This window comes from Thermobia domestica, chromosome 1 (genome assembly GCF_964235325.1).
Source record: "Thermobia domestica chromosome 1, izTheDome1.hap1.1, whole genome shotgun sequence".
In the NCBI taxonomy this organism is placed as follows: domain Eukaryota; kingdom Metazoa; phylum Arthropoda; class Insecta; order Zygentoma; family Lepismatidae; genus Thermobia; species Thermobia domestica.
In genome coordinates, this window is record NC_137454.1 from 17,234,393 (window position 1) to 17,253,653 (window position 19,261).

A 19,261-nucleotide genomic window follows, 5' to 3' on the forward strand; every position below is an offset into this window, starting at 1 on the left:
CTCAAAGAAGTGATGGAATTTTTCGCGTCACACTTACCGCTCTCAAGATATTGGTCAAACAAGTTCCGAATTCGGAAGATTTAAGGAGCCATATCTCGAAAACCGTAAGTCATAGGAAGTTGGCATTGGTGTTGATCAATACCTAAGAGGATAGTGAAGATTTTGGTACCAAATACTAACCCTTGGCCACTGGCCAACTGGCCAGCACTCCCGAGATATTGGTCAAAATAGTTAAGATTTCGGGAGATTTAAGGAGCCATAACTCGGAAACCGTAAGTCATAGGGACTTGGCATTGGTGTTGATCAATACCTAAGAGGATAGTGAAGATTTTGGTACTAAATAGTAACCGGTGGCTACTGACAACTGGCCACCACTCCCCAGATATTGGTCGAAAAAGTTCCGATTTCGGGAGATTTAAGGAGCCATATCTCGAAAACCGTAAGTCATAGGGAGATGACATTGGTGTTGATCAATACCTAAGAGAATAGTGAAGATTTTGGTACCAAATAGTAACCGGTGGCCATTGGCCAATTGGCTACCACTCCCCAGATATTGGTAAAAAAAAATCCGATTGCGGGAGATTTAAGGAACCTTATCTCGGGAATCGTAAGTCATAGAGAGACCATATTTGTATTGCTCAATATCTAAGAGGAAGGTGAACATCTTGGTATAAAATAGTAACCGGTGGCCACTGATCAACTGGCAACCGTTTCCCAGATATTGGCCAAAGAAGTTCGGATTTCCGGAGATTTAAGGAGACATATCTCGAAAACCGTAAGTCATAGGAAGTTGGCATTGGTGTTGATCAATACCTAAGAGGATAGTGAAGATTTTGGTACCAAATACTAACCCTTGGCCACTGGCCAACTGGCCAGCACTCCCGAGATATTGGTCAAAATAGTTAAGATTTCGGGAGATTTAAGGAGCCATAACTCGGAAACCGTAAGTCATAGGGACTTGGCATTGGTGTTGATCAATACCTAAGAGGATAGTGAAGATTTTGGTACTAAATAGTAACCGGTGGCTACTGACAACTGGCCACCACTCCCCAGATATTGGTCGAAAAAGTTCCGATTTCGGGAGATTTAAGGAGCCATATCTCGAAAACCGTAAGTCATAGGGAGATGACATTGGTGTTGATCAATACCTAAGAGAATAGTGAAGATTTTGGTACCAAATAGTAACCGGTGGCCATTGGCCAATTGGCTACCACTCCCCAGATATTGGTAAAAAAAAATCCGATTTCGGGAGATTTAAGGAACCTTATCTCGGGAATCGTAAGTCATAGAGAGACCATATTTGTATTGCTCAATATCTAAGAGGAAGGTGAACATCTTGGTATAAAATAGTAACCGGTGGCCACTGATCAACTGGCAACCGTTTCCCAGATATTGGCCAAAGAAGTTCGGATTTCCGGAGATTTAAGGAGACATATCTCGGGAACCGTAAGTTATAGGGAGATGATATTTTGCGAATTTTTCAATTTGGAACCCTCGATTTTGAGCATGTGTCTTCGTAAAACAATATATCTTAGAACGTTTTGACAGGATTCTTAAACAGAACACGGAAAAATTTAGGTAGTTATAAATGGAGAGATATATTACAAGGATTGTTTAATGAGTATAATAATAAAGTACATAGAACAAAAATTGGTATAGAGTCTATAGAAGTTAATAAGAAAAAATAATTGTTTTTAAGTTCGTTCTGGCAAAGCTCTTAGAACATCTTCAACTCGTTTTTTTACTGAACTTTCAACAGTTACAATGGAAGTTACAGGAATAGATTAGTGGCAATGTTGGTGAAAAAAAAAAAAAAAATCCGAATCTCATCTTAGAACGTTGTTTTGTGCTTCATTAAAATTATGAAGTAACAGTTTTATTAAATCAAGTTACAGTGGCGACTATTCAGAGAAGTGGCACTATTAGACAAGATTAAGTTCATATTAGAAAGCTTTTCTAATACTCATTCTTGAATATAGCTTTCTGAAACTGTATTAAGTATTTTTTAATAGCTTCTAGCTCTAAAATTTCAAACTTTACGAATCAGACTTCGCCCAAGAAACGCCACAGCCAAGCTGAAAAAATATAACAATTTTCTTTTTAATTTACGTTGTATTTTAATAAACTGCCACCAGTACTTCGTATTGTAATATTTTAATACGTAACTGTATTTATTTCCTAAATGTATAAGCGTAGCCACGACTTTTCGATAAATATGCACAAAAATAATTAAAACTTTATTTTTCATATCGATGTGCACAAAGATAACTAACATATAACTTTTCATAGCGGTGTGCACAAAGATAAAACAAATTTTCGTATGAATCTGCACAAAGATAATTCAAACTTAACTTTTCATATGGATGTGCACAAAGATAGCTAAAATATAACTTTTCATATGAGTGTGCAAAAAAAAAAAAAAAAAAAAAAACAATTAAAATATAACTTTTCGTGACACTCTGTGACAAAATAATCAAATGTTGTCTTTGAAAGTAACATTGAATAGCCTTACTTCTTTGATGGTAAGTTTGCATGGTTAATTCTCAAAGTTTTTCTAAGTTTTCCTTTCACAACACTGAAAAAGAAAATCTGAACAATAAAAATATTTTTTAACGTTTAAATTATGACCTTAGTTATTTATGCGCCAGGCACACATACTGATCTTTTTATCACGTTTAAATTACGCTTCACATTTTGCCTGACTGTGTCAAGTATAGATGTAAATTATATATCTTTCATATAGAGTAATGAGATGGGTTAACTTACAGTTTTACTTTTGCAGATTACCCTGTGTATTTGGTTACGAAATATGTTCGAGCACCGAACCATGGAATACAGTGAATGTTGTACAATACCATCATGCAAGGTCAATCTTCATATTACAGGCTGTTCCCCACCAGACTAGCCCGCCTTCAGGAAAGCTAAGGCACACCAGCGGGCTATGAAGACTGAAGAAGAATATAGGAGAACAATGCTTAAAAATTTTATTTAGAAACAAAATCTCTATGTCAGGGTTTCGATAAAACGCCTAACATTGTACTTGAACAATCTAGACCTGAAGACCCTCCCTTCACCAGGATCGGCTCTACTATATGAGCAACACGTGCATTTCCACGGGGTGGCAAAGTCTGTCATAACTATATTACTTAAAACAAATATTGCTTGTTGGAAACAGACTTCATGATGATGGTAGTTAAATTTATTGAGCTGATCTGCTATTTGAATACTACATTTATAAATCATGTTTACTTCGTATTAATTTAAGATCAGATGGAGAGTGCTAAAGCAAATGATTAAACAAATCCCAGCATGAATTGCTTGGTTGTTGTCAAATGCAAAAACTCAATTCTCGAACAGTAGCGAACACCTGTTCCATTTAGTTAGTTATCAGAGTTTTGATATGAAAACTAGTCTTGTCTTTATCACAAACAAGTTCCTTATAATTGAATTTGGATTTTTATCACATGCAGAAGGAAAATCAAGAATTAAAGATAAAAGAGCTAGTTGCACTGGAATTGCAAACTGACATTGAGATTGAAGCTCAATACTGAATTCTATAAAAAGGACTACCATCTTTCCTCTTAATAAATAAACTCCATGGTTCTGGATAATCACAATAACATTTTAAAACACATTTTTCTGACCAGAACAAAATGAATTATTTAATAACTATACGATTTTTGTTACAGTTTCAAGGACCTAACGTCCTCTTCATCAGACATTGAGAAAAGACAGATGTAACAAAAACTGTAATAAAAATCGTATAGTTATTAAATAATTCATTTTGTTCTGGTCATAAAAATGTGTTTTCAAACATCTCTCCTCTACAGATGTGTTTGCTTTATCTTTCACTAACAAAATCAATTATTATTTAAAGAAAAAATAGATATAACGAGATTGTATTTGTAGTATTTAAGTTTTTCTGAGTACGAGTGCTCTTTCCCTCCCCTTCGTTGTTCATGGTGGGGTAGTATACTAAAATCATGGCTTTTAAGATTTGTCCTTCCTGGTGAAAGGGGGCGGCAAATTATGCCATTGCACGAGGCACCATATTGCATAGGGCAAACCCTGCCCTTCACTAACACCACTGTATTTCCAATTCTGTGTCAGTACATTCTGTATCGGCACAATAAACAGAATAAGCGGGTTTCAATATTGAATTTTTACTACGTACGTTGTTTAAGTTATATATGTACGTACGTATATATTCATAAGTTTTAAAAGTGGGGAGTCAGATGTCACTGTAGTAGGCATTACAAATTTCTAAGCCAATTCATGCTATCAAAGCTCACGAAACGAAGCATAAAGGGAAATGGAGAAATATAAACTCAAAAGATCTTTTTCAGTTATTCCACAGAAACTAACACGGACGAAGCGTCCTCCTTCTACTTTCCATATAAACACCCGCAGCGCCATCTCTTTTTCACCGAAAAATATTCACAACCCGTGTGTTTACATGTGTTTTTCTGCACCTAGAACGCTACTTCCACTTTTTCAATCTTTTTCAGTGAAACAGGCATAAAGAGGGGAACGAAATGAAAAGGTTATTTGCCCTCTTAATTACTTCAAAGTGCCGCAGCGAGGATCAAAGCACTGCAAGCAAATAAGACCAAATAAGCAGCGATGTTCTTCTGTCGCTACTCGTGCTGCGCTCTGCAGGACCAAAAACGTAACTTCCTGTTTTCCAGAACGTTCTCCAAGGAAAAAACATATTTATTTTCAAAACACACATCAAACACAAACAAAGAAAATATATTTGCATCTAATGACTAAGCAAAATATTACATATTGTAGCTCTAAACCTGATAGCAATTCCTAGTGCATTAATTAGTTGCTTCAGTGGAATTCAAGATTCTCTTTCAGAAATGAGGTTTTTTGGGATGAGACAGTGACGCCGCCAGCTTTAATTTATTGGGGGAGACAATTTGGGGAGTAGCTATTTGTTGAGTTGATTTGAGTTGATTTTGAGTTTATCGTCCCGTTCAGCAGCGAGGCTATATGAGACGTGGACCTACTGATTAACGTGGAATCCGAACCACATGAGCTCCCGCCGGGAATCGAACCCGGGTCTCCCGCGCCAAAGGCGCGTACGCTAACCGCTTAGCCACGGAGGAGCTCCAAGAGTAGCTATTTGTGTGTGTGTGTGTGCCGAACATACTAAATTTGTATTACTTGACCTATATTACAATATAATATGCTTAGGGGGCACTCGGAAGGGGGTGGAGGATGCCATTGGCGGGCGCTCGCCCCCTTGTACCTATAGCGTCCTCACTGAGATGGGCTTACGGTTTTAAAGCGAATTATCATTTGGGCAATGGTCTCCCGCCGCCGAGTTTCATTATATGCAGGGTGTTAATGAATGAAAATTAATATATCTATCTTTATAAATAAAAATGAAAGTCATTATGTTTGCCACTTAGTAACTATTGAACCACCCAACTGATCTCAATCAAATTTTCAACGTAGGTGAGGTTCAGGCTTAGGATGATTTTTATGATTTCACTTTGACGATGTAACTTAGGGGAGGGGATGAGGATATATATAAATTTAAGATGTAATATCTTACATCAAATAAAAAGAAATCTAATAAACACGATCAGAAAACGCTTTCTTTCAGAGTTACATGCCGCCAAAAATGCAAAATATCATGCTTTGAAACGCCCTAGCTCGAAAACTATGGAAACCTATCGCAAACAGGGGGGCCGCGGTGGCTCAGTGGTAGAGCGTTCACCTATGGTGCTTGGGGTCCCGGGTTTGATCCCAGCCCCCGCCAAGTGAACTTTGTGGTGGACAAACACCGTGTGCGTGGGTTTTCTCGGGGTTCTCAGGTTTCCTCGTACTTTCTTCATTCCACCATTTCATTCATTAGTCATCATCACCGTCTCCTTTAGCGTAACCGGCATAACCGTGGGACGTAAAACTCAAAGATTTCATTTCTTTCTAGCGCAAACAGTTCAAACAATCACAGAAGAACTACTATGAATTCGATTTAAATATCCATGTTTCACATTCTTCTGGTACCCACGTAGCGAGTACTGAATTAGTATTACTTGAAAGTACATCCCCAATACTCCAATTTCGAAACATGAATATTTAGATAGAGAATATACTAGCTCATATGCAATGCTAATCCCTTCAACCCATTGCGAAATGCTCCGTAATTTTCAAACTAGAATGTTCCAACAACATGATATTTCGCACGTTTGGTGGTTTATAGTTCTGAAAGGAAGGGGATGCACGGATCATTACAACTTTTTCAATCCATGGTCATTAGAACTTTTCTGTTTTATTTGATACTAGCAGAATACCCGTTCTTCGCACGGGGAGAATGCGTTTCATTATTGACATAAAGGACTGCATTTGGATTTCAATGGCATTGGAAGTGTTACTGTTCGTCTCAGTGACCCCGAAAACTACGGATTCGTCACCAATATCGGTCATGTTCGATCATTTTTATATATCTCCCCTCCCTCTGCCCAAAGTTGCAGGGCTGAATTTGTATTTAAACACCATCAGAAAAGTCACTGTTCATCTCAGCGACCCTGAAATCTATGGATTCGGCATTAATATCAGTCATTTTCGATCATTTTTAAATATCTTCTTTCCCCCACCCCTAAATTGCAAAGTCAAACTGAAATGATAAAATCCATCCCAGCCCCGAAACCTCATCTATGTTGAAAATTTGATCGAGATCGGGCGGATGGTACAAGATGTATGGAGTCCACTTGTTTCTCACTCCCAGTGATATTACCTGAAATGACACTCCTGTTTTAAAGTGAGATCCGAACCACTACTTGGGACGGTATCCGAAGCAAGTATTCAATCCTGGAATCGAACCAGAGACCACGCGTATATCAGCCAATCATGTACTTGGCCGTGTATCGAACCAGGACCACACGAATCAGAGGTAAGCGCTCTACCACTGAACCACCATTTCCTCCCTGATTATAACGAGAGTATGTATGAAATTAATAATGTAATTCTAACAAAAATGCTTCTTTACTCTCTTCCTTCCATGTCAGAGCATTGCCCTGGAAGATAACTACAAGGTCTTTCAAAGTATAAAAAATGGGAGAGGCACAGAAATGAAAAGTTACATGTTTTTTTAAACATCAGGAATCGCTAAACTTGAATCGAGTGAGCCTGTAAAATTTCTTGTGTAAAATACAAAATATGCCGCTTAGTTCAAACAGTCTTATATTAAGTATTTTTGTGTAGTTTGTGTTCCAAACCACTGCACGACGTTTCAGTATGAAAAGACGGATAACAGAGATTTATACTTGAAAAAATGGTCAAATCATGGTGTTTTGATGAAGAAATGTGACACAGGCAACCAAACAGGTAATATTCCAGCTTGAGTAATAGACATCATAACTTATTAATAAATATAAAATTCTCCAACAATGCAGTAGAACTGATATGTCAGATGCTTCCGGGTCATCAAGTCTGTCCAAGTATTTTAACCATATCTTGCCCCGTCACTGAGTCAGATCAGGTCTGAAAAGCGAGACGCAGATCCGGATGACCAGAAGGAAAAGTTGTGACCCAAATGATTCGTGACCAGTGTTACCTCAAGAAAATTTCTCTCAATTGAATCAAAACAATCCCCTTTTCTTATCAAATTTTCCCTAGCTTTTTGAGTGTCCAATTCCTATGACAGAAGCTATGTGATAACGTTAATTTAGTTATATTAAAAGAAGTACCAATCACATTTGTTTTATTCATTTGCTTTTTGCTTCTATTTTCTTTTTACTTTTTCTTTCACTTTTTGCAAAAAAAAAAACAAAAAAAAAAAAAAACACCTTGCCAACAATGAGTGAAAATTATGCTATTTTAAACACACACACACACACAAACTATAGCTATTGTATTTATTTATTTCTGAACAACAAAGAAAAATTTAAGAATTATACTGATGAATCACTCACCACAAGAATTTCCAAATTCAGTGTGGTAGAACTTCTGTATAGATCCATAGTATGGCCTATGTGTATTTTTGTGGACCCTTTGATGGGTAAAAAATTGCCGAGAATTCATAATTTGGAGATTTTTAATCTATTTTATTCCCTTTGATAAGAGTTTACCACATATTGTTATATATTGGAGAACAAAGATTACACGAAATGAGTACATTATTATTATTATTATTATTATTATTATTATTATTATTATTATTATTATTATTATTATTATTATTATTATTATTATTATTATTATTATTATGTTTTAGCGATATATCTTGTTACAGGTCTATCAGTAATATAATACGTTAACTTAGTAGTGAATTAATAATAGTAAATGATTATCAGGCCTAAGTATTGGGTTTTGGCCTAAGGTCGTTTTAAATCTTAATATTTATAGCTATAACGTTTTAGAACTCCCTATTACATTTTTTGTTCTTCTGGGTTTTTGAGCTACGTCTGTAAAAATGAACGTGTCTTCATCACACTCAGTCTGGAGACACTCGGCAAAATCATTCAAAGCGAAGCACGCAATGAAGATATTTTCTTACAAATGCAACAATCTTACCCAAGTATCTCTTCCACGTATAAATGTTCCTTCTTTCTGGTGTTACTGCTCTCTCGAAGTATCATCTCATGAGAGTTTCTCTTCCCCTTCTAACAAAATTAAAATTATTATTTTTCTCCCCTACTATTTCTAACACTTCATCCCAATTCTGTTTTGCGTTCAACCCAATTTGTTTTCACCATTCTTCTCCACACCCACATTTCGAAAACATCCAGTCTTTTCTCGTTGCTTTTGCATACTACCTTCATGTTTGTATCTCTAAAGTATAGTTCTATACATGTAACATTTCGAGAGTCTCTATTTCCTCAAAGAGCTTCTTCGTGGCTAAGTGGTTAGCGTACGTGCCTTTGGCGCTTGAGACCCGGGTTTGATTCGTTAATTAGTAGGTCTCGTCTCATATAGCCTCGCTGCTGAAAGGGACGTTAAACACAAAATAAACTCTATTTCCTCAAATCTTCTTCCAGCCCACAAAATTGATTTTTCTTGTTTCTAAAAGGACGAGTGAAAGTTACATTGATGCAAGACACTTTGTCTAAGAAAGAAAAAACTTAGACACAAAAGCCAGATATAGGTAAGTCAAACTGTTAATAGAAAATATGAAATAAGTCAGAGTTTCATTCTGAAAGGTAGCAGATTTCAACAGATGATTGTGAAAGCGCTAGTAATGCAGGAAACAGCTATTTTCTTTATTAGATAAGTGGTGTTAATCAGGCAACAAAATATTAATTACACTGCTCTAACTTTCACGCTGTAACTATTTCTTTCGCCATTTTTATTATTGCTTCTGTGGTCCCGTGTAGTGTAGTAGCTAACGCTCTTACCTTTAATGCTAGTGCTCCCAGTGGAAACACTCGGTCTAAAAAAGTATGAGCGAGTAAGTAGCTTTTTCAAACCTAGCCACTTTGAGTGCGAGTTTCCTCATTCACACTAGGAAAATGCCTGGATGGTATCTAACTAACGGTCCCAAGCCACTTTCTTCCCCATTCCTTTTTTTCTGTCTAATTCCCCGGGTAGTGTGTCGCCGAATGACATTATCTGTCATACACAGTCGGCTAACATGGCCAGACATGCCGAAAGTCCAGATACCTAATTCTTAATGTTTATTCTTGTTTCTATTTCATGTGTTCGCTAATAATAATACTCCCCTATTTCTACTTCTATATTTGATAGCGATATCTTCGTTCCAAAGACCTCCTTTCTCAGCTTTTTCTCTCATTTCCTACCTCCTTTTGTATTCTTTTCAGATTCTTGATAAGAATTCAAAAGAAGGTAACGGCCAGATTGGATACCTCTCGAAGCGTTCCTACACCGCCTGCAACCTTCACTTCAGCATGGTACTGCCGTGATGTATAACATTTAAGGATAATACGGACAAGAAAGTGCTAATACTGTAAACTGTTCCATCTAAAAGACCGCTGAAAATCTCTTCGCAAGATGATTTTCTAATTTCAAATTCACATAAGCAAGCAAGATTTCCAAGTGTAAACCAGAAAGACACTCATGGAAGGAAAAGAATGGAAATGCCCTTCCTAAAAAAAATAAATAAATAAATGTTATATTTAACCTGTATGCCGTTTTTCCCGTTGATTAAATGATTGATTCAGGACGAAGGCCGTGTGAAACATAATGTTGTGCTTAAAGTAAGATCCAAGCCACTACTCGGGTTTGTGCCCGGGACAAATTACCATCACTGGGAATCAAAACCGGAACCACACACACAAAACATGTACTGTACGTTCGTCATTTGTAGCTTTGCTCACGCGAGGGAAAATAAAGTATTCTCGTTTGGTTTCGTAAATTTCGTTGACGTCTCATCTTTCCCTTACTTTCGAAGAATTCTTTCTCATAAATATAAAATGTTTCTTGTTTTTATTTTTAGTTTAAGGGGAGCAGACTACTAAAAATGATACAAAAGCTAACCATATTTCTTTTGCCCATTTTTCGTAAGTGAAGAAAGATAATGAAATGTAACTCACCACAATAATAGATAATGTTATTCTACACCCGGAAATATGAATCAAAAGAATTTTCAGTTTTGCCATCCATAGAAATTACAATGTGGACAGAATACGAATTACCCAAAAATCTAGGTGAAGGCAGCGACTTGAAAAATGAACTCAACGGAAATATATATAAGATTTCGTAAGTATAAGTACGGGAATACTGTATTTAAAGTAGAGATTCATGTAAAGATATTTTAAAAAAATGAGACTGTTAGTCGAGAGGCAGAATCTGAAAAGAAATGAAATGAAATCTTGCTTCCTACGTCCCACGGTTATGCCGGTTAGGCTAAAGGAGACGGTGATGATGAGAGATGAGTGAAATGGTGGAATGAAGAAAGTGGGAGGAAACGGGAGAGCCCCGAGAAAACCCACGAGCACGGTGTTTGTCAGAATCTGGAAAAGTCTCCACAATAAAGAGTTGAATCAACCCGTGAGAGTAAAAGCAACCAGTAATCTTAAATCATCAAGTCCACTATCCTGATCATTTCTAGACTGCTGGTCGCTTGATACGGGAGGAAGTTTCCCCCGTACACCCCATCTACTGAAGCTAAAACATGAACGTCACTTTAAAAAATGTTTTTGCAGAAAACTCAATAACTCTATTTGTACGTAATTTATGAGAATATTACATCGGATTTCATTAAATACTTACTAATTACTGGAAACAAGCATAACTATAATAATCAAATATAATTTATAATTATCATATCTATTAAACTATAATTATCATATCAAATCTGCGCAAAATATTTGCAAAATTACATATTTCTTTAGTCTTTTGAATCACCATCAGATGAATCATTTTGTGGTACATAATTGTTTATAAGTGAGTTATAACACTTGTTACCATTACAGCTACAGATTTTCATGCACTATACTGAAGAACGCACACACTTGCAATAGTTTGTGTCCCACATATGTTTACATGAACAAGAGTTTAACTTTGGGCAACTTTTAGCCATAGACTCCTGAGTGGTCCATTTGAACGCCTCTTTTCCGTTCGTAGTTTACCAACCAAAATGTTCGAGTTGAAGGAAGTCAATACTCGAATCGCTGGCGTGCCGCCAAATGTATGTTTGAAGGTGTGCTAGCTTGATGTTGAGCATTAGAGCACCCTTCATTGGTGGAGGATAGTCTGCCTTTTTGTTACCGACCAAATCAGCGCAGACAGCACTGATCGAAGATTTTTGTGAATCGGTGCAAAGATTCATCACAAATTCTTCTGCATGTGCTATCATCTCATAATTCACATTACCAGATCCTATGTTACTTAGCAAGAATGATCCTATGTTACTTAAAATATACATTCCATACTTTCTTTTTTAATATTCCTGCAAATTAACTGGTCGTGTCGCTTCCAGTAAGTACATGGAATGCTGGCAAAGAATAACATATTTCATCGTTGAGCTCATTCACAATTGTGTGGATAGGAATAAATTGTAATTTTATTGCCGTTATAGTAGACATCCATATTCTTCTGCCTTAATTGTTTAAAAAAATGTATAAGGAGAACAAGAATATCGGTGTCTTTGGAGTCAATGAGCTTATATCCGAAGCGTAAAGTGTGTTATGTGTGAAGTATATCCTTGTATCAGCCTATTCATGATTATATTTCAGAAATGGTAGGTCTTCTCTCTGTGATGACTCCACGTGAAGTAAGTCTGTAAATCCACCTGATGTAATAACTAACTGTTTGTCTTTTAATGTTTGCCTACAGAATCTAATCAGCTCTAAAGAAAGAAATGCTGCGAGGTCAGATTTGTTTCCAGGCAAATCAATAAAACATTTCCACTGCTGAGGAAGCGGACAGTCTCGACCTTCAATGCTTCTCCAAATCACTCAGTAAGTACTTGCTGTTCGCCTAAATCTTGTATCTCCTTTAATAGAACATGGACTGTAAGGCTAAAATAAATCATCAATTAGTGAGGACGCTCTGTTTAGAAAGTTCAGCACACATTTTACAAAAATATCCGCCAAATCACTACCAGTCAGTTCGCAGACATTGAGAAACAGAATGCATGAAATATATATTTAAAAAAAAATCATACTTGCTAAGTAAATTAGGGTGTGGTAATGTGGATGACGAGACGATAGCACGTGCAGAAGAATTTGTGATGAATCTTTACACCGATTCACAAAAATCTTCGATCAGTGCTGTCTGCGCTGATTTGGTCGGTAACAAAAAGGCAGACCATCCTCCACCAATGAAGGGTACTCTAATGCTCAACATCAAGCTAGCACACCTTCAAATATATATTTGGCGGCAGGCCAGCGATTCGAGTATTGACTTCCTTCAACTCGAACATTTTGGTTGGTAAACTACGAACGGAAAAGAGGTGTTCAAATGGATCACTCGGGAGTCTATGGCTAAAAGTTGCCCAAAGTTAAACTCTTGTTCATGTAAACATATGTGGGACACCAACTATTGCAAGTGTGTGCGGGCTTCAGTATAGTCCATGAAAATCTGTAGATGTAATGGTAACAAGGGTTATAACTCACTTATAAACAATTATGTACCACAAAATGATTCATCTGATGGGGATTCAAAAGTCTAAAGAAATATGTAATTTTGCAAATATTTTGCGCAGATTTGATATGATAATTATAGTTTAATAGATATGATAATTGTAAATTATATTTGATTATTATAGTTTTGCTTGTTTCCAGTAATTAGTAAGTATTTAATGAAGTTCGATGTAATATTCTCATAAATTACGTACAAATAGAGTTATTGAGTTTTCGGCAAAAACATTTTTTTAAAATGACCATTGAGAAAATACAGGTCCATTCTTGATTTTAGAAATACTCCTCAGGTCTACAACGATGTTATCAATCACCCTGTATATCACTTGTAAATAGTGTTTGCCCTCACTTCAGACGTCTTTACATATGTTCTTACATTATTTATAATTTCTGCTTTTTCATTATAATACGGTAAATATTTTTGTTAAAGAAGTAAGGAATTAGTTTTAATGACCGGTGGAAATACCACACACAAATCGAGTTGAAAAATCTGAATCAACCTGAATATCAACTGTAAGTGGATTTTAACACTATAAAATACATATCTATTTATATCAAAATTTTGTGATCCTTAACGCACGGTCGTATCAAGTGACCGGAGATCTAGAAATAATCGTGACAGTACAGGAGAACTCAAGAGAGAAGGGTGAGAACTGTTCTTCAAATATTGGATAAGAAATCAGCTTTCATCTCGAAAAAAAAACCTTTATTGACTTACGTGAGCTAAAATTCAGTGGTGCCATTCGAAGCATCAGCATTCGAATCAAAGTGCACTTTCCTTCAAACTTACCCCGCTGTACGGCTACTTTAGGAAGTAAACCTAACAATATTGGTACCATGGGAAAGATAATTTAATGCTCTACAAATTTAATTAGGGTTGTTCTTTCCATATTTCAACCCATTGGAGAGATACAGAGCAAAAAGAAAATATTAAGGACAAAATATGTCAGTGTTTAATGTTTAAGTTAATTTTTCCAAAAAATCCGTTGGATCTATACAAAGCATGAATAGACAAAGTCGTAAATCACACCTTACAGATAAAAGTTTAAAAAGAAATTCATTAATATCTTGATTAGTTTCGGAGATATGACTTTTATTTGAAATACTAATTTTTTAGCTTCAGTAGAGGGGGTGTACGACCGGCGGTCCAGAAATGACCAGGATAGTGGACTTGGTGACTTAGGACCACCGGTTGCTTTTACTCTCTCAGGTTGAACGAAACCTACCGTTCTGCTTCCCGACTATGTAGGTAATATACGATTCCCTCCCCTCCCACGAAAGTTCTGCCTTTATCCACCATTGTCCTATTATGCATATACCACAATGACTTGACACCTAGTCTTCCATTTCAAGCGTTGCTATCGGCTGAAGGAATTTCACTCGCTTTCGCTCAGACTCTCTCGCTTAGCAACAGCTGAACCCTTATTGGCTCAACGCGTGGGTGTGTAGCGGGTGTGTGCTTTAGTTCACATTTTTTAACCACGACTCAAGACATTTTGGCAGCACTATAATTATTATGGAAATGGGGTGAAATCTTTCAGTTTAACGTCCCATGATTATGCCCTTAAGGCTAAGAGGGACGATGAAAAAGCAAGTAAATGATAATGGAAGGATTGGCGGAATGAAAATGTGGGAGGCCGGGGATCGAACCTGGGATACCACTCACCAGAGGAACACACTCTACCGCTGAACCACCGCGTCCCCCCTTAGTTATTTTCAATATCAAATATTGTTATCATATACCCCCTCGTGCTAATTATAAGCGTAAATGAATACGTGAAAAGTGAAAGCACATAATGGTCTTCGTGTTTTGCTTTACCACATATCTCTCTCTACAGGATAGGATACATAAAGCAAAGGAAGTAAAGTATGTAGGTAGATGCCTTTGGGAAATGAGAAATACGAACAGAAAGAAAGAATTTAAAGAAATTAAATGAAAAAAAAAACACAGAGGTAGGAAATGATGGGGAGTGAACATAGAGTACATTAGTAAAATTATCAAATGCTTTCCTTTCGTCTGTGTTCCCATAATTCCTTGTTTGTTTGTTTGTGTGTGTGTGATGGTACGCAGATCAAAGACAATGCCATCAATCTGCACAAACAAAGGCTTCTCAAGGACCACTTTGAGAATCATGGGGCTTGGGGGAGGGAAGAAAAGGTTTCCAAGATGAAAGAGAGAAGGGCTGACTCCATTCGAAAGCGGATGATGAAACGCAACCAACGACAAAGCAACGCGTGGATGTGGTGTACTAAAGTGATGTGCTTTCTACGAATGTAGAAATGTACTATGTATCACTGTAATCATGTAAGGGAGATGGATGACAAGCAATTAAGTACATATGAACAGGAAGGTCCATAGTAGAGACGTCTTCATAAACTTGGGTCCGGGATGTTTTGAAACAAACTTCTTCCCTTTGAAACAAAACTTCATTTGATTAGTGTTAGAGCTCCTCTGTGGCTAAGCGATTAGCGTATGCGCCTTTGGCGTGGGAGACCCGAGTTCAATTCCCGGAGAGAGCTCATGTAGTTTGGATTCCATATTAATCAGTAGGTCAACCTCCCATATAACCTCGTTGCTGAACGGGGCGTTAAACTCAAAATCAACTCAACTTGATTAGTGTTCTCGCCTTTTAAGTGGAAAATTCAGGTTCAATTTTCGGTAAGTACGAATGGTTCAACCTTTATGCTAAGCTCTAGGTCGAGCCTCGTATAACTAGTGTTTACCACTAGACGAGACAGTGCTATTCCGATAGAAACAGATACTCTTTCCGAGTCTTGACATCATTTCCATGACACTTCTTTGTGATAACACAATTTCAATTCTTGTCTTCTAGACAACCTATTACGCTGATGCAAATATATCATATTCCGTTTTCGATTCGTCTAGCTGGTTACAGGATATCTCTCAGTAACAGCTGGATTTCCCTAATCAGAAAGCGTCAACCAGCAACTAGACATAGCCAGTCTTTAGACCAACAACTGATTGGACAACACACCAACCAATCGGAAAGCACCAACCCACCGACCAATCACACAGTCAGTCTTCAGACCAAGAATTGATTGGACAATCTACCAGCAAATAATTATTACCCAATAGTAAAGTGTTCTCAATAATGTCATATCGGTTTTCAACAAATGTCCACACTACAATGTTGTTAATCCTGCGTCATCCTGTACATACGCCAAACGGGTACGGCACCTCCAAAGGTAATTCAGCAACTCCTCTACAGCAATTGTTTTACCTTCAATATAAAACGGATAATTAATGTTAACTAATCTGGGATTCATTCAAACACCAACATTTGCTGTGGCTGTTAGTGTTTAGTAATGTCTTAAAAGTATTTTAGTCCGCTTACAACATTGCACTCGTGAATGATATTATCGTTAAAAGAGTTTATATCTAATGCAGTGATGGGTTAACTATTTTAGAAGGGGAGAAAAAGAAATAAGGAATTAACCTTTAGGATCGGCAATACAATTTCTGAAACACAATATGAAACATTTTCCGAAAGTTTTATGAAACTAACCCCGATTAAAGAATGGAAGATTATGAAGGGCATTGTGATGATTGAAATTATGAATACATTTATTAACAAATATTTTACTATGATGATCTTGAAGTTTTGCTGGCGTCTACTATTAATCCAGTGTTCTCGGGATTGCTGCCAGAGTGAATGTTGTTGTGCTGAGCTTTCGTTACCATACAGCGGTAACATCTTCAGAGCTATGGGTTAGAGTGTGCTGGTCGTACAATTTATATTGCAGTCTTAAGAAATTGTTGTGTTTCTATTGGCTGTTGTTATTGGCCAATAACGTGCTCCGCTGTTGCCGGTGGAATCTGTTCTCCGATTGGCTGTTGGTTCTTTTCGTACTGAGAAGCTGAAGCCAGATATCAGGTAGATGATAATCTTCGTCTCTGTTAATGGAGTGCTTATGTGTACGAATGAATATCATGTATTTTCCTGTCTCAGAACTGTTTGCTCTTCTTGGGAAGTTCAATTTGGTTCCACATAGCCGCATGATGGTATTGTATGCAGTGTTCGGCTATTGCAGATTTTTCTGGTTGTTTCAGTCTGGTGTGTCGCTGATGTTCTTTCACTCTATCTTCAATATTCCTTCCCGTTTCGCCTATGTAACTGGCGTTACATTCACGTGATCCTATAGATGCCCGGTGTCTTTAATCCCAATGGGTCTTTTGGGGTTGGTAGTAAACTCTTGATCTTCGGTGGGGAACAATGTACCGTCTTGATGTTGAATTTCTTAAGTAATCTTGCTAGTTGATTGGAGGTTTTTCCCATCTGCTCGAGCGTCGTTTTTCCAAAGTACGTGATTTCTTTAAATTTTTCACAAGTTGTTTCTAAAATTTTTATGAAATTTCATCTGGAGTCTTGTCGTCCAGAGTCTTGTCGACCAACTTACAACTGCATTATTTTCCTTATCTGCCGTATTGTCCTCTTTTGTGGCGCGATTTCTGTTACTGTATTTTCTCATGGCTGTCTTGATCTATTTTGACGAATATCCGCTAAATTTAAATACCGTTTCCATGTGATAGAGTTCTATGCTTATATTATCTGCATCTTCTATTTAGTGTGCTTTGTGTATTAGAGTATTTAACACCCCTATCTTCTGTGCAGGATGATGAAAACTGGTACCATCAAGGTAGAGATCAGTGTGCGTGGGTTTCCTGTAGATTGAGTGGCCTAGAATTCCATCTAGTTTCTTGTATACGAGTACGTCCAAGAACGGGAGTCTTCCTTCTGTTTCTGTTCCCATTGTAAACTGAATGTTGTGGTGTATAGAATTCAGATGTTGTAAGAATTCTTCGAGTTTCTGTCTGCCATGGGGCCATATGACGAATGTGTCGTCAACATATCTGTAAAATACCTTGATGTTCAAAATGCTCAATACAGAAGTTTGCTATTACTGGAGAGGGAGGAGAACCCATCGCTTTGTTCATAGAAATTGCCGTGGTAACTGAAGTAGGTAGATGTTAGTGTGTCGTGTGATTCCAGAAGTTTAATAGAATCTTCTAGTGGTATTTTACACTCACTATTATTTTTATTTTATTTGTATCCTCCCATTTACGGTGCTCTAGCGTCGTGTTTCCAAAGTACGTGATTTCTTTAAATTTTTCACAAGTTGCTTCTAAAATTTTTATGAAATTTCATCTGGAGTCTTGTCGTTCAGAGTCTTGTCGACCAACTTACAAATCTGTGCAAAAATCTTATCTAACTTCTACGTGGAGACATCTTGAGTGAGATGTGCGTATAACAAATTCGCACAAATTATTTTCCACTTCGATTCTATTTAATTTGAGTAGACTTTGCTATTTTTCTTCTCTTCCACAGAAAGATCCTAAAAACTTTTCTGTTTATTTGTTTGGGTTTGTGAACAGCCCTCTGTGTGTGTGAGGTCGTGTGGCTACATGTTTGGCGTAGATATTGTTATAAAGGACAAAAGAAACGTAGCCTCCCTTCCTTGCCGCAACAAGAGATAAGTAGTAATGGGGTTACTTCAGGACACTTTTTGGCCCCTGGGTCCCTGCCTCAGGACCCATGGTCCCTGGCTGGGGTCAATGACCTAGGGGTACATAGGACCACCCCCTCTAAATTTTGGCAGGGGTACCATGGCCCACCCCCTAAATTTTGGCAGGGGTACATAGGACCACCACCCTTAAATTTTGGAAATTGCCAAATCTAAAAATTTGGTATGGTAACCTAGGACCATAGTATGTACCTCTATCAGTATTGGGTGTCGATGTCGTTCCCTTTCATGGGTAAAAAATTGCCAAAAAGTCAAATTTCGGGGGTTTTTGACCTAATTTATCCCCTTGGATGAGGTGTTATTACCCTATATGGTTATATGGGCGTATACAGGGGTCCATTCCCTTTCATAAGACATGGGTATACTGGTGTACCTCTTTAAAAATTTGGGAGGGGTACCCTGGCCCACCCCTTAAATTTTGGAAATTGACCAATTTAAACATTGGGTATTATAGTACAGGACCCTAATATGTATTATGATAAATTTGGGTGGTCCACCTCGTACCCTTCTAGGGGTACAAAATTGCCAAAATATAAACGTAAGCAATACGTAGTACCACCTGTTTGGTTTTTGGTCGATTTTATCCCCTTTGATGAGGTGTTATTATCCTATATAGTTATATGGTCATGTATAGGGGTCCATTACCTTTCATAAAATATGGG